Source organism: Macaca mulatta, chromosome 12 (assembly GCF_049350105.2).
Source record: "Macaca mulatta isolate MMU2019108-1 chromosome 12, T2T-MMU8v2.0, whole genome shotgun sequence".
In the NCBI taxonomy this organism is placed as follows: domain Eukaryota; kingdom Metazoa; phylum Chordata; class Mammalia; order Primates; family Cercopithecidae; genus Macaca; species Macaca mulatta.
The window spans coordinates 72,995,306-73,015,346 of record NC_133417.1 but is presented as its reverse complement, the minus strand read 5'-3'; the positions used below and the strand labels follow the sequence as shown (position 1 = coordinate 73,015,346).

General features: G+C 42.2%; 1 protein-coding gene across 1 annotated transcript in view; it reads left to right on the top strand.

Annotated features, from left to right (window-relative positions):
- STK39 (serine/threonine kinase 39) overlaps window positions 1-20,041 on the top strand; it is a 293,026-nt gene that overhangs the window by 152,581 nt on the left and 120,404 nt on the right. The gene's annotated exons all lie outside the window — the stretch shown is intronic.

The following is a 20,041-nucleotide window of genomic DNA, read 5'->3' as shown; positions in this document are numbered from 1 at the left end:
TTAACAAAAGCAAAGCAAAGCATAGTCTTCATCTTGGTAGACATTTATGTATATAGGAAGGTCACGGGTGATTTTTTAGGAAGTTTGGTGATTAAAGAAAGAGATACACGAGTGGCTAGCAGATTCAGCACAGGCTTTTGATGATAGTGGGGATTTGAGTGTTCTTTTCCCCTTCAATGACACAATTTTATTTGTGATTGAAGGGGAAAAAAGTATTCTGGGAGACTAATTGTAGATCATTGAATCAGCGAATTGAAGATTGTTATTTAGACCTCTTTAGAGGTCTTGCCTTAGTGAGTGTTGGGTAGAACTCAGAAATCTGTATTTTTAACACATGACCTAGGTGAATTTTATGATCAGGCATGTTTGAGAACTGGGCTAGAATAAAGCTTACATGAAAAAATGCAGTAGGAAGTGAGGTTGTAAAGCTGGATCGAGTCCAGGATGTGGAAGCCTTAGATCTTAAGCCATGGGGTTGGGGTGTGATGCTGTGAGCTGTAAGGAGTCCATGACAGGTGCCCTGTAAGCAGAGAAGCAACTGTAGAAGTTGGCTCAGGAGTGGACAGTAGAGGACAGTCTGAAGGAGGAGGTCAGGCTGGCAGAAGCTGTTAAAGACATCTAGGCCTGGGGTGATGGGGGTCTGAACTAGAACTGTGACAGAGGCATAGGGCAGGGGACAAGTGACATTGAAGTGCTAGACTTGGCAGAACCTAGTAAGTGATGGGACATGGGAGGCAAAACAGAAGGGGGAAAGACAGCCGGAAGGGTTTGAGGCTGTGTGGATAGGAGGATGGCAGTACCTTTACTGAAACTGGTGGGAACTGGAACAGGCCTGTTTTGGAGGGAAGATCAGGAGTTCATTAGGATGCATGTGGGTTTGAAGTTCCATTGGAATTTCTATTTGAAGGTGTCTTCTCAATGGAGGTGATTGTGGAAGCTGTGTGGCAAGATGAGATTGCCACGGAGGACATGACAGAGAGAACAAAGGAGCCCTGGGGAATCCTGGGGGAGCAGTTACAGGAACAAGTGGAGAATGCAGAGAACTGTGAGAGGAGGAAAAGAAAGTGCTGTCCCAGGAACCAGGAAGGTGGAGGTGGTCAGCAGTTCTGAATGCTGCAGAGAAGTGAAGGAAAATGAGGACTTACAAAAAGACATTGGGTCTAGCTCAGTTTTCACAGTAAGAGAAAAAGCTGGACAGTTAGAATTAATGAGTGAAGGGATGATGAAGAAGTGCAAGTGGGTGATTTTTCAAAGTTTGGTTGTAAAGGGCAGGAGGACACACATAGCTTGGGATGTGCAGAGGCTTCTGAGGTCAGTGGAGACCTGTGTCTATTCAAAAGCTTAGTGTGGAGGGGGAGAAAAATATTGAAAATGCGCAAGGAGGATATGAGTCATGAAGGATTCTGAGGGCAGTGGTTCACAAAGACAGCTTTTCATTTGGTGCACATTTATTGTTCATATATCAAGTATCAGGACTGTGTTGAGGCTACAGAGATAAGACTCACTCTTGTAAGTAACGCAAGAGAAGAATGAAAGTTGACAGTGTGGATTTGAGCCTGGATGACTGGGAGGGTAGTGGCCCCCACAGATCAGGGAGGACTTGGCCTGGAAACAACCACTGAGCATCAGGATGAATGCTGGATTGGAATGGCACACAGCATGCTGGGGAGGGCTGGGGAGGACCCTGTGAAGGACTTGGTCCTGTAGTTGTCCTATGTAAGATAGGTGGTGGTCTTCCTTCCCTAGAGGTAAGGAGGCTCATCTCAGGTGGAGGGACCGGCATGGGCAAGTACTTGCAAATGTGTTGGAGAGTAATTGTTTGTGTGATTTAAATAGAGGGAAGATATGCAGAGGTGGGCAGGAGCCAGAGCAAAAAGTGTCTCTGTCTTGATGAGGAGCTTGAGCTTTCCCTCCACCACCCACAAATCAGGAACTGTGATAAGAATTTCAGCAGAGACATGCAGCGACCAGTTTGCCTTTAGAAGGAGCTCTGAGACAGCAGTGTGGCAGTGTGTTGTGGTTTAGAGGGACAAGACTGGACGCAGGGATCAGGTCGGTGGACTAGTAGTTGGCAGACTTTGCTGTGCAAGTGAGGATAGATGGGAACAAAGGTAGAGCAGGCAAAGAATAGGTAGAAGAGAGATTGATGAGGCGGAGTTGACATGACTTATGTTTGGCTGTGTCCCCACCCAAATCTCATCTTGAATTGTAGCTCCCATAATCCCCACATGTCGTGGGAGGGACCCAGTGGGAGGTAGCTGAATCATGGGGGTGGGTTTTCCCATGCTGTTCTTGTGACAGTGATTAAGTCTTATGAGATCTGATGGTTTTATAAAGGGCAGTTCCCTTGCACATGCTCTTTTGCCTGCTGCCATGTAAGATGTTGCTTTAGCTCCTTCCACGCCTTCTGCCATGATTGTGAGGGCTCCCTAGCCATGTGAATATGTTTCTCATATTCAAAAATCACAAAAATATAAGGAGACAAGGAATCCCCTGAATTCTCATTTCCACTGAAGGCTAGAGCCTCTGAGGCAGATGAGATAGGCACGGCCAGAAAGCTGCTCCAAGTCCTGGTGGGACAGTGTTGTCATCACACAAACTGTTTAGCTGGGAGTCCATTAAACCCCCTTTTCTTTATAAATTACCCAGTCTCGGGTATTTCTTCATGGCAGTATGAGAATGGACCAGTACAACTTAGGTCTTGAAAGATTTTCATGGGAATGGGAGTTTGAGAAGATGGTGAAGGATAAGGAGAGCTTTATGGAAAAGCTCAGTATTGACTCCCTGCTTTCTGACTTAGAGACTGTTTGGAAGGTGGGAGAAACATTTCCTGGGAAAGGTGCTGAACATTCTGAATGTGTTGAGGTGGAGATGCTTGCAGGGCTTCCAAGGGGAGATGCACAGGAGACCAATATGCATGTCTGCAAATCACGGGAGAGTGTGACCTGGAGAGAGAAATATGTGTGTCCTACCACGGGAGGGACAGCTGAGAACATTGCGTGCAAGAGATTCTATACCCTGGGAGTCTGTAGCCTGCACACAGCCTCTTGACTCAAGAACAGATTCTCCTCCATGCCCTGAATTTTCTGAGTGCCTTTTTGCCCTTCTGCTTTTAGCCATCTACAATGCGGCCATTGGACTCTTACTGGGATTAGGCAGGGAAAGAAAAAAAAATGATGGTACTCAAATATACTTAGTTTTACTAATGATGAGCAGATATGATAAGAGGATTGGATCCTTAGATAAAGAAGCTTAGGTCCTGCAGTGTGATCTGGGTTACTTGTGACACTCAGTTTCTGTCAAAACCTGTTCTCCTCTATCTTACCATGGATTCTGAAGCTTGAATTTTTTAAACTGTATTTTATCTTTATTCACCGTGTGAGAATATACAACTATGTCATTTCTTGTTTGTTTTTAAAATCGGTGGCTGGCCCTTATTAGGAAAATATATGAATTAGAATACGTGGTCTTTCAGAGCCATTTACAGGTAAATCTGTGTTATTTATTTTGCTGCTCTGGCAGTCTCCTGTTAATATGAAGTGAATTAACAAGATAGAATTTATGGCCCTTTTCAATATTGAATTGGATCACAGTTGAGACATTGCCCCTGAAATAAAACTCCTGTCTGGAGCATTTTTACAGTGGAGCTTCCAACATTGCTTTCCTTGAGGACTGAGAATTGTCCTGGTGATGTAAGGAACAGGTGTCTGATCCCTGTGAAGACGGTGTTTTCTGTTAGCAATAGGAAAACACGGACGTTCCTACTCTGTCCTTTTGGCTGAAACAGCAGCATCTAAATCAGAGCTTGTTTAAGTGGATATGATGGCTCTAAGAGAGACCCTGACAAGAATGGTTATAGATTTCAGAGTGTGGACCACGTGTGGATTTTAGGGGTATCCTGTTTTGAATAAATAAACTGAAAAAGTCATTTTTGAGACAGTAGGACAAAATTGAACGTAGACTGATATTAGATTCTAAGGAATTATAGGTAATTTTATTCTTTGGGAAAATGATATTGTGATCGTGTTTTTAAATGTCCTTATCAGAGAAGCATACCCCGAAGTATTTGCAGGTAAAATGATACGATGTTTGGGATTTAGTTTAAAAATACTGAAGCAAAAGAGTTGGAATGTCTAGATAAAATCAGATTGGCAGAATGTTGATAATGTTGAAGGTGAGTAGAAGAGGTTTGTTTCACTATTTTCACCTTATGCATTTATGAACACTTCCATTAAAACAAGGTAACAAAAATGAATATAGTAGCCACGAAGAAGAGAAAGTTGAAGGCCCATTTCTCTCTCATTTCGACACTTCCTGTGGCACGCCTGTCAAGTCTTTCTGTACATAGGGTGAAAATTGTTCTGCCTTTCTGACGCAATAACTGAGGAATCTGACACCACAGCTAAACAGTTTGTGTGATGACAACACTGTCCCACCAGGACTTGGGGCAGCTTTCTGGCCGTGCCTATCTCATCTGCCTCAGAGGCTCTAGCCTTCAGTGGAAATGGGAATTCAGGGGATTCCTTGTCTCCTTATATTTTTGTGATTTTTGAATATGAGAAACATGAGAAGATAACTTGGGTGGAGTGAGCGGTAGAGATGGAGTTGGAGAGGGTAGAAGTTTAAATGTGAGGCATGTTTCTGCATAGAGACCTTGTGATGCAGCCATTGGCTCTTCTTTCCTATCAGTTTAAACCTGTGCTGGAATCAGACTCTTCAGTCTTTCAAACCAAAGTGTAAGTCTGTGCTGTATTTTGTGTGTGTGTGTGTGTGTGTGTGTGTGTGTGTGTGTGTGTGTGTTGTGTGTATGTTTCTAACCTCACATCTGAAGTCTCTGCCCTTTGCAGACAGCATGATAGTGAAATGAGTTGATTACAAGGGGAAAATGATTTTAGTGAACCAACATGGGTCTGTTTGCTTCTTTGGATTATTCCCAGCACGATAAGATGTTAATATGTCATCTCAGAGGCAGATGGGCGCATCTATTTTGATCATCAGCTCTGTCATTATTTGGCGTTTAGAACCATGCCTTGCCTCACAGGATCTTCAAGATACTTAGAGGAAGGCCCAGAGTTTTCTTGGCACCAGCTGCTGCTTTGCTTAAGCAGATGGAATAAATTAAGCCCCTCAGCCTCCCTGTACTCATCACTGTTAACCACATCCCCACAGCGAAAAGGCCGATGATGGCAAAAGATGGTTGTTTTCTGAGGACATGGTAAAATGCCTTTGAGTCTCAGGGTGGCCCACAGTGTTCCTGTGTGTTATGTTTTAGCCTAGGGTATTTATTCATTGACTTGTTCAACTAATATTTCTACAGTATCTGTTGTGCACTCGTAGTGTCTGTGTTGAGTGCTGGTTTACAGAGGTGAACAGTTTCAGAGCAAGGTTTTCTGTTGACTGCCCCGAGTTTCAGTTATATTGGATCTGGGGAACCAAAGGTTTCGGAAACTAATGGAGTCCTCTTTACTTTTTGTTTTCTTCATATCCCTTCAACAGTTCTAGGATATGGTGTCACTAGCTCCTGACATCTCTCTCTAAATGTAACTGTATCTTACTTTCAGGGCACATGCTTTCCCACTTCTTAATTTTCTTATATGCTAGAACATTTTCTCAATATCTTTGGAAATTTGTAGCAAATGCCACCTTAACAAAAACAACAGTATCTATTATTCTGTGGATAGAATGCAGAGGAACACAAACTCAGCTACCTCTTAGAGGAATGGAAAAGCAGAGTATTAGTAAACGTGAACTCATATCTTTACGTTACAATGCATTCAAAACCTTGAGGACAGTTTCGTTGACCGAACCAAATAGCTTATTATAAAAGTGAGTCTCCATTCCAGAATTTGTTGCATAAAAATAAAATATTAGGCCAGGTGTGGTGGCTCATGCCTATAATCCCAGCACTTTGGGAGGCCGAGGCAGGTGGATCACGTGAGGTCAGGAGTTTGAGACCAGCCTGACGAACATGGAGAAACCCTGACTCTACTAAATATACAAAATTAGCTGGGTGTGGTGGCGGGCGCCTGTAATCCCAGCTACTCGGGAGGCTGAGGCAGGAGAATTGCTAGAACCTGGGAGGCGAAGGTTGTGGTGAGCTGAGATTGCACTATTGCCCTCCAGCCTGGGCAACAAGAGCGAAACTCTGTCTCAAAAAATACATATATTAAAAATGTTAGAAATCCTAAGTTGTTACATGTATTGCAATAAACGCAGGTGAAAATAAGTTGATGTTCTTGATTTGACCGTATTGTCATGTTAAGGTTTTAGAAATATTTTTCATTTTTTAGTTCTTAAAAAGTTCTTAGGCAACTTATCTTTCCATTGACAGTCACATCTTTGTACCTTGTTTAGAAACAGGAAGTGGTTATTTATACTTTCTGTTGTATCTACTTCTATGTTGTTTGCATTTTTTAAAAGAAGTATGTTTTTAATTTTTAGATACTTCTGTTTTGACTGACAGTGTTACTCATAATGATAAAAATTCAAATGATGCAAAACCTTTACTAGACGAAGAAGGCAGGGAGAATGTTGCTTTTACACTCCTGATATTCCTTTAGCAAAACATTCTTGGACACTCTTTGCCTAGGGACTTATCTGATTAATGAATTTGGAGGGAAAAATCAGGCACAAAAGTGTGGCTCACCCCTTCTTCCTCACTTTCTCCTGGAGCTGGCCTGCTCACCCAGGGAGGTGCCCTTGGTCACTGAGGACCGCCTGTGTGAGGGAGGAATGTGCTGATTAACATCGCTGGGAGCTCTAGGGAAGTCTCTTCGAAATCTAGAGATCAGTTCCTCAACTGAGAAAGAAAGACTTAAGCCACAATCTCAGATGTCATCTTTATAAGTAATAAGGGTGATTTTTGGTCCTTTTATGCTTATTGATCTTGCTTCTAAATTAGTTTAGCGATAGGGAGGAGGAGAGAGGGTTATTTATTGGGCCTCCTTGAAGTATACAACATAGTGAAAAAGTCCCACTTTCAACCCAGTAGGCATTACCACATCCTGTAAATACTTCCCGAAATGCTCTGTGCATGTACAAACGTATCTAGAAATGTGTATGTGGGCCTCTCCTCATTTTCTTTTACACAGTGGTGGATGCTGTTCTCTATTAGCCTTTTCTACTTACTATATTTTGATGGTCTCTGATGCTTGTTACTGGCTGCATACTATTCCATAATAGGGATTTGAATTAATTTTATAACCAGGAAGAATAAAAACATGCTTCTATTTGAAACTCACACTCTGATAAACAGTAAGGAACTGTGAAGTTCTGCTGCTGGGGGACAGGATGGCAACTGATTTCTATACCTTCTTTTTCACCTGGAAGAGGCATATCATCTCTCTCTCTCTCTATGCAGGTGGTAGACTTGAGTTGGTCCTTGATAATGGAGACCACACTGAAAATTGACTATGTATTGACCTACTTTTTCAGAAAGCCTGTTGCTGCCATTTATCCAGAAACTGTAAGCTGAGTAATAGACCAAATGTATCTTTAGGGCAGTTAGTAATAATTTTTATGAAGAAACCCCCTTGGTAGTGACATTTAAAAGTTATTCTGAAATGTTTGCATACATTTGTATGTTGAAAAAAATCAGATATCTTAGTGAAATTAGAATATTAGGAATATTTCTATATTACATCTTGTGAGTCTGAATGGAGTTTCCATTCCACAAAAATCAATGCATTTGAGTGTCTTTCCAGGTTTTTTTCTCAGGTCATTAATCCCTAAGCAGATGTAGTTCTTGACAGAAGGTTTTCCAAGGTGGTGGTGTTGATTATATTTCTTAGATCTAACATAAATGATGTTTAACCAGTAACTAACCCCTGATCTTTATTTCAGGTGTCTTTGTAGGGTAAGAATTTACTCTCTGTTAAGTTATGGTAATTCATATCATCTTAGTTTTCATTTTATTGTACTTTTAGTTCAGTTTCTCTTAGTATTTCACTTAGAGACATTAACATATTCCATTATCAAAAACCAGTGGATGCTATTATTAGTACTGCTCTTCTGCTAGCTAATTTGCCTTTTGTTTATAAATACCAATAGCTAGCCTGCTGGATTTTAGTGTATCAATCAGGCTTCAACAGGAGAAGCAGAACCAGTAGGAGAGACCTATAAAGAGATATATTGCAAGGACTTGGCTTATTTGATTATGGGGGCAGTCTAGGCAAGCCTAACATTCACAGGGTAGGCTGTCAGGAAGAGCAAGCTGGAACTCTAGGGAACAGCTAAAGCTGTTGTCCCTAGATAGAATTTCTTCAGAGAAGCCTTGGCTCAGCTCTGAAAGCTATTCCACGTATTGAATCAGGCCCACCCAGATTATCAAGGATAATTTCCCTTTGCTTAAAGTCAATTATGGACTTAATCACATCTACTGAATGCCTTCACAGCAATGCCTAGCTTAGTGTTGGAGGGAGTAACTGTGGACAGTAGCACAGCCAAGCTGACAACTAAAACTGACCATCGCAGTGTGCTTCTCTGTTGCTTGTCAGAAATCTTCCGGTTCCAGCCCTGCCTGGAGCCATATTTAGTTGGCTGTGTGCTTCTGTTTCTCTTCGCCACCCCTCTTTCTCCTACAAGTAAGCTAACTCTTAACTTATTGCTGTATCCAAAGCAACCTCGACTCTGCTGTGGAGCCAAACATTTGGTTTCTGCATTTTCCTTTGGTCTTACATGATGTGTGTTTTCTCTTCTGTGCTATTTGTCTTACCAGGACAGAGTGTTCCTATTGTTTTCTTTATTAGCTGAAGTTACAGATCAGCTTGGCACCCTTTCCAGCAGGAGCTTTAGTTTTCAAAGACAATAGTTGCAAAATCGGACTCTGCTTTCGTGGCTCTTAGCTGTTGCCATTGTTCATGGTTGCCCTCGCTTGGGGAAATGCCATATTGGAGGTTTGATAGGACTGACGCAGAATAAGAAATAGAATTGCTTCTCTGTGCTTTGTGCTGCCTCCTCAGAATAGTTCCTTTCCAACTTCCAGAACATTCTCTTTCAAGACACTGCCCTTTCATGTTGGATTTCCAAAGTTACAATATTCCATTCTCATTATCTGAAGAGCAACATTTGTCAAATTTGCTTCTCTTCCCGTTAGAAAATATTCAGGCATTATAAGGAAGTTGCTATAAGTGTGTCTTTCACCAAGCTAGCCAAGTGTTTTTCATTATCATTATTAAATTATAAAGTCTTTGTTTCTCTAGAATTTTTTTCTAATTAACTTTTTCATATCCTCATTCCTTTGTTCTACCCCTTTATATTATAGAAAAAGGGTATGCCAAATTTTAGCGGAACTGGTAGAGCTTTAAATTCCAAGAAGCCAAGAAAAAAAAAGTTAATGGGAATCACTGACTAAAAGGTCCAAGATTTAGCTCTTGCCATTTGCCTATGATTAATAGAAACGGGCATTTTTCCTCTTGGTATACTTTAGTGTATAATAACATAGTCAGATGAGATATTTTGCAAGTGTAAATTAAAATCTGAATGTTCAGAGGCCTGGAGTAGACACAATTAGAAAACATGACCTAAAGTGTGTGGTAGGGTTTGTTATCTGGTATGACAAGGGCTGTAAAATATGACCTACTAATTTTCAAAGCATCACTAGGTGTCCAAAGTGAAAACAAATTCGGTAAATCCCTTATCACCATTGTTACCTTGATCACCCATTTCTGTGTAACAAATCGCCCGAGACTAAATGGCTGAAGACCCCAGCAGTCCTTCAGTAAGTCTCCCAGTTTCTGTGGGTCTGGGATTCAGACTGTTCAGCTTCTCATGTCATGACACTGCATCAAATGGTCAGGTCATCTGGGGACTAGCCTGGGCTACCTCACAGCACAGGGGTCTGAAGGCAGTTGGAATGCTTCATGACACCTAAAGACTTCCAATGAGTATTCCAGTGAGCAAGATAGACGTTGCATCACCTTTTCCGACCTGGCCTCACTTCTGCCTCATTTCTGTTGGTTATAGGTAAGACACAAATCCACCCAGATTCAAGGAGAGGGCATTGGACTCTCTCTGTTGGTAGTGAAGTAGCAAGATTCTTGAACACGTGGGGCAGGAGATATTGTCACGCGCATATTTGGAAAAAACAATTTGCTCGCTCTCTACCCTCTGGCCACAACAACTTATATCTCTTCCATGTCTAAAATATGCTCTTGAGCTTTTAAGACTCTCCAAAAGTTTCATCCTGTGGCAGCTCCAGGCTCAGCCTCAGGCTCAGGCTCAGGCTCAAAATCATGACCTTGTCCTCTGAATCAGATCTGGGTACAGAGGAGGCTCCTCAGGACTGGTGCCATGGGTACAGCTCCTTGATTTTTCAGTCTTAAGGCCTGTGAACTAGAGAGACAAATATCCCTTGGACTCACACTCAGGATGCGGCAGGAGGATACACATCTTAAAGATTTGCCCAAAAGGGGGGAAACGGGAGCACACAGGTCCATGGCAGTTCTGGAGTCAAGCCAGGAGTGTGGGGCCAGCTCCTTGATCAGGGCTCTGTCCAGTTTTGCTGTTTTCTGAGGCTCTTGGCTCCCCTCTCAAGTTCTGATTTTTAAATCATCCTTCTTTTTCCGCAAGAAAGAATCAGCATTTGCAGCTAAGGAGCCGTCTCAGACTGCTTCCTGCCAGCAAAAGTTTAGGATCTGAAGGCCTCTTTTTATTTTGTATTCTGTTTCTTTTTGTCTAACCTGGCAGTATTTTGTAGTACAAGATCAAAAAAGGTAGTGGTTTTTCTGTGAATCTTGTTGGGTTCACTCCATTAGAGAAGATCCATGACCACAAGATGCTTTGTCTATCATGGGCTCCCTGTGAGACGCCTAAGGGGCAGTACTCTGTGATTCTTGGAATCCCTGTTATTTAATGCAGAAGTTCTGCAACGCAAGCTCTTAAGATCCTCAGAAGGCGTTATGGATGTTTGAAGGTGTCTGCAAGGCACCACCTTAGATCTTTCTGAATTCTTAAAAGGTTGTGCAGTTTCACCCTGGGTTTGATTTTTGCTCTGAAACCATTTCTTGGCTTGAGAATTGTTTGATGTCTGGAGAGATTGGGAATGAGAAACAGGTTTATATTTAACAGTTTATTCTTTAGCTCATCTCTCTCTGTTCACATCTTATCATAGGCAGTGAGCAGAACCCAGGTGTCACTTGAAGTGGCTGCCTGGAAATCTCTTTAGCTAGATCATTGAGTTCATTAGGTGAATTTCCACTTCCCACTTTACCGTAGATGTCAGTGTTGCTAAACTCTCTGTCACTGCACAACAGGGTCCTCCTTTCCTCTAGCTTCCAGGAACATTTCCCTCACTTTTCTTTAAGCCCTCACTGACAACCTTCTTAAAACAACGACAGTCATTTCATTATCTCGCACTGTTGCTATGTGTCAGGAATTCAGAAAGGGCTTGTCCTGACTTGGGGTCTCTCATGCTTTCTGTCAGCCGTGTTGGAAGCAAGTCTGATTGTCATAGGGCTAATTGTTGTTGTTTGAAGTCACTCAGTTTTGGGGTGATTAGTTACATGTCAGTAGTGACTGGAGTCTTTCTGGCTTTTGTTATCCTCAAGTCCTAGCACATCCTCTGCTCTGCTTTCAGAAATCCAGATTTGCTCATTCTCCCTTCCCCCCACCGTGCCCACATGAAAGCTTTCCATGTTTTCCCGTTGTCTGATTTCTAACCCTCTGACTGGTGTAAAACAGGGGTGTGAACTCACAGGCCGAATTTGTCCCAAAGACATTAATTTTTAGGCTGTCCAGAGAAAGTTTTTTTTTTTTTTAACTTGATATGTTAACATTAAAATAAGTCAAGAGCATCATATAAAAATCCAAACTATCCACTTCTCTAGAAGAATCAGAAGATCTGGATATGCTTGGGCTGTCTCCCTGTGGCAGCCGTCAGTCAATGATGGGTGCCTTCTTATGGTGGGACAGGTGCTCCTCAGGTCACCCCAGTCCTCACTTGGCCAGCTTTTCCTTTGCATTTTCTGCTTGCCACATTACATGAATCAGTAGAACGTGCTAAGTTTTTGCTTTCTCTGCATGCTGGGCTAATGCTGTAGCAGCTACCCATCCATACTGTCCCTTGATGTAGATAGTCATCCTCTCTTCTGCAGATTCCCATGATTTATATCTTTTTTATAGTATTCATGTCTTTTTAAAAACATTTCTAGCTTAAATGTCTGTGTACCTGTCTGGACTGTGAACTACTCCAAGGTGTAAGCTTTTGTTTTATTCATCTTTGGTTTAGAACTTGGTAGATGAAGGTAGTTAGTCAATAAAACTTTGTTGACCAGATGAATTAAGAAGTGATTTTTAAAAAATGGCTAAAGCAAGCTCTCTGCCCTGAAGGAGTATATGGTTTGATATGTTATCTGTCCAATGTAACATGAAAGTAGAATGACATAAAGGTATAGGCAAAATTTCAATTGAGAGGATTGACAAAAGCTTCTTAGCTTAAAAAAAAAAAAAGGAGAATGTGGAAGGGCAGATCAGGCCAAGGATGTAGCTAATACATACGGGAAATGGTAGAGTCCCAAAAATATGTGACTTGTACATAACTGGATTGTAGGGTATCTAAAGGGATGTGGTAGAAAATATATAAACAAACAATTTTGGGCTGGATTATAAATAGATGAATAGATTTGGGTTGGGAGAAGCATTGAGGATATTCATGATAATAGCACCTGTCATGTCTTGAGTGTTCATTATGTGGCAGGCATCATATTAGGAGCTTTATATGACCATGCCCCTGGTGAACATGATGGCAATGGGGATTAGGCTGAGATTCAAAGGCATTAACTAAGACAACACTGGTGAATTGTCAGAATGAGGCTGGAGATGGAGGATTAACAAATGGGTCAGGGGTGGCAAACTCAACTTTGAAAAGTTGATAAGGTGTTTATATCCAACAGAACACTTGGAAAACAAGACTAAGAAATGCAGTTTCCAAGGATATCAACTTAGGGCAGGGAGCCCATGGAGAAGGTGTGTTCACTAAGGGCAACAGCGTCTAGTGAGCTGAGAACGTGTACTGGGCTGGGAGTAGTCACATTTATCATGGAGACAGAACAAAGAACAGTTGGAGACACAGAAGGACAAGAGAGGTAGGAGGAGAAACATTATGAACACAGATTTGGAAAGAGCTTAAAGGAGAAGAATGGAGTTCAGCAATGTCTACAAGATAGTGTTATGGCCACAGGGAAGAGCATTGAATTACACTATTAGGAAGTCATTAAATCTCAAAGGGAGAGAGAGTAGTTTTGGTGGCCTAGTGGGGACAGATATCATTTTGCACACTATTAAAGTGTGAGGATAAGATAGGAAGTGAGGGCCATTATTGGAGACTATCTTTAGCAAAACGTTGACAGTGAAAGAGAAGAGTGATGGAGTAATTCTTAAGGAAGAATGAAAATCAGTGGGGTCCCTGGGGTTCTTTTAGTAGAAGTATAAGAGAGACTTAAGCATATTTACAGATGGTTGTAGAGGAGCCAGGGCCTGGCTGTAAGTGTCTTGAAGGAAGGAATAAGTGAGTAGATACATGAGGAGTGCTCCCAGAGGCATTGGTCTTGTGAAGAGAAGGAATCCGCTGTCTTTGCACACCACAGGAAAAGAGGGTGAGAGTGTGAAGTTTATTAGGAAGATAGGGGCTGTGAGTATGTATTAGTATGTTTTTGTGCTGCTGATAAAGACATACCCGAGACTAGGCAATTTACAAAAGAAAGAGAGGTTTAATGGGCTTATATAAGTTCCATGTGGCTAGGGAGGCCTCACAATCATGTCTGAAGGCAAGGAGGAGCAAGTCACATCTTACATGGATGTCAGCAGGCAAAGAGAGAGCTTGTGCAGGGGAACTCCTCTTTTTAAAACCATCAGATCTTGTGAGATCTATTCACTATTATGAGAACAGTGCAGGAAAGGCTTGTCCCCATAATTCAGTTACCTCCCACCGGGTTCCTCCCGTGACATGTGGGAACTGTGGGAGTTACAATTCAAGATGAGATTTGGGTGCGTACACAGCCAAACCTTATCGTTCTGCCCCCGGCCCCTCCCAAATGTCATGTCCTCACATTTCAGAATCAACCATGCCTTCCCAAAAGTCAGAACTCATTTCAGCATTAACTCAAAAGTCCACAGTCAAATGTCTCATCTGAGACAAGGCAAGTCCCTTCCATCTATGATCCTGTAAAATCAAAAGCAAGTTATTTACTTCCTAGATACAGTGAGGGTACAGGAATTGGGTAAATACAGCTGTTCTAAATGGGAGAAATTGGCCAAAACAAAGGGGCCTACAGGCCCCATGCAAATCTGAAATCCAGTGAGGCAGTCAAATCTTAAAGCTCCAAAATGATCTCCTGTGACTCCATGTCTCACATCCAGGTCACACTGATGCAAGAGGTGGTTTCCCATGGTCTTGTGCACCTCTGTCCCTGTGACTTTGTAGGGTACAGCCTCCCTCCCAGATGCTTTCATGGGCTGGCGTTGAGTGTCTGTGGCTTTTCCAGGCCCACGGAGCAAGCTGTAGGTGGATCTACCATTCTGAGGTCTGGAGGACATCAGCCCTCTTATCATAGCTCCACTAGGCAGTGCCCCAATAGGGACTCTGTGTGGGGCCTCTGACCCCACATTTCCCTTCTGCACTGGCCAAGCAGAGGTTCTTCATGAGAGCTCTACCCCTGCAGCAAATTGCTGCCTTGATATCCAGGTGTTTCCATATATCCTTCTAAATCTAGGCAGAGGTTCCCAGTTCTTGACTTCTGTGCACCTATAGGCTCAGCATCATGTGGAAGCTGCCAAGGCTTGGGACTTGCACCCTCTGAAGCTATGGCCTGAGGTGTACCTTGGCTCCTTTTAGTCATGGCTAGAGCAGCTGGGATGCCAGGCACCAAGTCCCTAGACTGCATATAGTAGAGGGACCCTGGGCCCAGCCCACGAAACCATTTTTTTCCTCCTAAACTTCCAGCCCTGTGAGGGGAAGGGCTGCCACAAAGTTCTCTGTCATGCCCTGGAGATGTTTTCCCCATTGTCTTGGTGATTAATTTTTTTTCTGGGGACAGAATCTCATTCTTTTACCCAGGCCGGAGTGCAGTGGCGCCATCTTGGCTCACTGCAAGCTCCGCCTCCCAGGTTCACGCCATTCTCCTCCCTCAGCCTTCCGAGTAGCTGGGACTACAGGCCACTACCACGCCTGGCTAACTTTTTGTATTTTTAGTAGAGATGGGGTTTCACTGTGTTAGCCAGGATAGTCTCCATCTCTTGACCTTGTGATCTGCCCGCCTCAGCCTCCCAAAGTGCTGGGATTACAGGTGTGAGCCACTGTTCCCAGCCAGGATTTTCTTTTCTATCACATTGTCAGGCTGCAAATTTTCTGAACTTTTATGCTGTATTTCCCTTTTAAAACTGAATGCCTTTAACAGTACCCAGGTCACCTCTTGAATGCTTTGCTGCTTAGAAATTTCTTCCACCAAATACCCTAAATCATCTCTCTCAAGTTCAAAGTTCCACAAATCTCTAGGGCCAAAATGCCACCAGTCTCTTTACTGAAACATAACAAGTCACCTGTGCTCCAGTGGATGGACTTGATGCTCTCAGGGTAGCAGAGGAAGTTATTTTAAGTGATTGGAGGCCCTACTGTAAGCTGCAGTAGCAGAGAGAGGAAAGGAGAGTTGGGGGTCTGACTCCTGCTCTTGTATCTCCTATTGTTGTCACCTCCCAGCTGTATGAGCTTGGGCCGTGGTTTAACTTTCCCTGTATCACAGTTTTACCTCTGAAAAATGGGGCAGTACAATGATTCTGAGCTCACAAGCTACTGTGAAGATTAAATTAGTTAATACATGTAAAATCTGTAGAACATAGTACCTAACATGGTCTAAATACCAACTAGGAGCAAGAGGCTAGGCTGGCAATGAGGGAAAGTGCTTCTCAAACGCGCAGTGCTTCTCAAACGTGAATGAGAATATGACCCCTGGGGGATCTTGCTAAAAAGGAAGATTCTGATTTTGTGGGTCTAGGTGGGGCCCAAGATTCTGCATTTCTAACAAGCTCCCTCCCCGGTGCTGCTGTTGCCCCATCTATGGGCTTCACTTGGAGGGGCAGGGTTGTAGCAGCACTGATGGCCCATCTGGGAGTGCCTGGTGGTCATCTGTAATGGCATCACGCACACTTGACTGGTGTTATTCTTGGCTGTAGTTCAGGACTAGAGAGTACATGTTGGGGTGACCCCAGGGTTTGCTTCTCGAGTGTGGATTGGATAGGAAGGTTCATCTGGCCAGGGGACATGGGGACATTGAGTACTAGCAGTTGCAGCATCTGGAGTCAGCTGTGGGTGCCAGGCCTTGCATGCTGAGGAGTAGAGCCAGGAGGGGGCTGGTGGAAGGGCAGGAGAAGACAGTGAGGCCAGGCAGTAGGTATAGGATGGAGGTACCGAGAGAGGTGATGGTCAGAGAGGAGCAGTGTCAGTGTATAAACTATGGAGACAGTAAAATAGTTACTGCTAAATTCTTACTGAGTCACATTTTGTTAATGTTTCATGATTTAGAAGGCTTTTTGTTTTCTTGGCAGTGCCTCAAGTACATGATAAACAGCAATTAATTAGAAACATTTTTTATACTTTTCATCAGTAGTATGCCTGGTAACAGGAATGTCACTATGTGTTGCTTTCTGCTGGTGCAGTAGGTTCTTGATAGGTGGACCTGAGGTTGGTGGGCTCCCTGGATCACTTGAGTTTCAACTGTAGTCAGCGTGCCGTATGTTCAGCAGGTGGAGGAGAGGCTGTGAGTGCAGGATTCCCACCGAAGGGGTAAAAATCACTCCAAGGAGATTCCCAAGTCCCATTTCCAGGGAGAAGTTAATGTGGCAGTGGGAGAGGCTAGTGGGTGCTTTTTTTTTTTTTTTTTTTTTTGACAGATGGACATGCCAGATTGAGACAAATTCTACTAAGTTTTGGTCATTATTTCTTTGGGTCACATTCCTCTTTTGTTCAGTAGAGTGTTAGAGTCACACACCTGCATTTCTGACGTATTTAGCATGCTCTTATAGAAACTTTACCTGCTGGTTCTTCATATCCTTCCTCCCAATTCCTGTGTCAGGGGCCAGGTGCCTCCTTTGAGTTGCATGGGGATGGTACAACTGTATTTACAGACAGCTCTCGTTTAGAGGTGCAGCACTGGAGTGACAGGTCAGACCGCTTTAGAGACTGTTGTCTACATTCCTGCCATCTCCTCTCTGTGGCTGCTCGTCCTAACCCTGCCCAGTGGCCACCTACATCTTGCCTGTTGGCCACCAGCAGTGGCCAGGAACCATGCTTCTGCTTTGTTCCTCTGGCTGAGCCTGCCTTCTTTTCTTGTGGGAATCAGAACTTGAGTGCATTTATTTAATGGGTTGTCATTAAAAATCACATTTAGATAAAGAGAAGAAAATATGAAACGTTTTCTAACCTCACTACTGCCAACTGTGACCTGAAGAATTTGTGAGATTATGAATTCCTGTAGGTATCACTTAAATTGAGCTTGTTTCTCTGAGAAGCAATGGATTTTTTAAAATCCCTGTCAGAGAAAATAGAGAATAAATTCATTCTACCACCTCTTGGCTTTACTAAATGAGCAAATCATTTAGTGGAACAAGAGCAGTATAATAACCAATGAAATTAGAATTCCAAGGGCAAATAATCTCCATTCTCGTCATTGTAGTGGGTGAGGGGAAGATGGAAGCTTTTCTACACTTTTCTTTTTTTTGAAGTTTTAACTTTGCAAGGTATTATTCAGTTCCCGAATAAGACCATTTGCTAAACTGTGTGAAACTTAGTTGGCTCTAAAAGATAAAACTTGTTTCTCATCATCCCTACAAATTCCCTACAAGGATGTAACTTTGTAAAATTGATTTCTCGTCTCTTTGGTAGACATCAATGTCACATAAATCCACCATGAAACCTGGGTTTCAAATTATGCTGCAAGTTTATTCCTAGGAGTAAGCTGAGGGGACATTCTCAAAGGCAAGTTAGTATTCTTATTCTAGTGACAATTTTACCAGTACTATTCCCTACATTGGTTTTTTAATGTTCTTTCTCTTAATTTGGTCAACATTTGTGTATTTATTTGTTTAACCAATGTTTATTGCTTAAAGGCACATCCCGCCATTTATTTCAATGTCTAGAGCTATCATCCTAGACATTTTGTTTTATCTTTCTCTCTTCCAGCAAATAAAACAAACAGAGGGACAGCCAGGGCTCTAAACTAAAATAAAAATGGAAGCGGATGGGCCATTTTATTGTTTATAGTTGGATTCTGCTTGTGGAAATGAAACTGACAGAGCTTATAAACATAGAGCCAGAGGGGGAAAGGACGTAAACTAAATTTTAGGATGTTAATCTGGACTCTCTCTGGAAAAGAGTATTTCCTTAGTGTAATCTCTTGGGTGAGTACTTAAAGAATACTAATTCACCAACTATCCTTGGGTTCTACAATTTTAGTAGAGATAGAGTTTAATTCTGTGTCTGATAGATAATTTTACTTGTCTTTTCACTTCTTAGTTGACAGTATGTTTTGTAATAGACGTGGCTTTAAATTCTTCCTTTTAAATGTAGTCATTAACATATGTTTCTCTATGTTGCTACCACCATGATCAGCGTTGCTAAGAAAATAATTCATTTTATTGTATATGTCAACAGAAAATTATTTTCCTTTAGCGATTTCTACAGGCATTAAAATGAGCAATCTGTTCTGCAAATCCTGAAGTGCATTTTGGCATTTTTTCTGTAGTACTTTGCCAACATCTATAAGCACCATTAAAATCACCATCATTAGAAAAGACTTTTAGAACAACTCAAAATGCAAGTGGAAGAAATATCTGATGCCAAGGCCAGACGGGGTTTTACTAAGTACTATTTCAAAGATAAATTAGTTAAAAAAAATTTAGGGGGGTGGGAAAAAAGCTTTTTTTTTTTTAAAAAATAGCATAACTATTTGCAATTTCAAAAAAGTACTTTCCACTTTCTTTCTGACTTTCTGTGTTGGAGCTCAAATCTTCTAGACCAACTGGTCGGGATTACTTTTACAGGTTCTAGATGGTAAGGCCCTCAAATCAAAGCCAACCCCAGCATGCATTTTTTATGACTTCACGTTGGTCTGACATGTATACTAAACTTAAATATTTAAATGTAAGTTCTGTGCTGTTTCCCTTGGTTTCACTGAAGCTCCTGTGATATAACTAAATAGTGTCTATTATAAAAAGTAGGCTTTCTTCACATCGTAGTCTTTCAGTCTTCAAAGGACATTTTTCGATAACTTCTTGCTGGCGGTTATCATTCAGTGGCATAAGGAGAGTCACATTTGAGTGGGAGTCTGAGGCTTTGTTTCTCACCTTGCTTTGCCTTCATTACTGCGTGATCTGGGGTCACGTTCTGGGCCTTCATCTCCTCATCTGTAAAATGAAGAGGTTGCTCTCGATTGTCTGGAAGCTCCCTTTCCACTTGAAGTTTCTCTGAATCCTTGGACCATGGCTGTTAACGTTCACATCATGTTCATCTGCTACAGTGCTTTGTTTAATTACATCTCAGTACGTTTTTTTAAGCAAATTACTTTGGTCTCACAGGCTCATTCTCAGTCATCCTGTCCTTTTAAAAGTTTTGCTTTTCCAACCACAAAGACATTTGGAAAGCTTGCCCTATGGATTACATCTCTACCCTAGCTCAAAACAATTTGAAATAATGGGGAAGACTGATTATAATCTAGACACTAGCATGGCTGCTGATTATCAAGCTGTGTTCCTAGCAATCTCACAAGTCTCATAAGTGCTACAAAGTGTGTTAAGAATGGTCTGGTGCTGTTTTGTTTCGTTCAAATAGGTTGAGCAGAATCCTGGGGAAATAAGCATAATGTCAGGTTCTGCAAGAGAGTGAGGTGGCAATAGAAGGGTGTTTGCTTTGTTGTCTTAGGTTTTTAGATCGCCGATACCCATAGTCTAGTATGCTTCATTAGGCTTCCTGATTTCTCTGCCTTTGCTCAGTCAGCAGGACGTTGCTTGCATGCACTTCCTTAGGCAATTTGAAGCCTACCACATGGCATTTTAT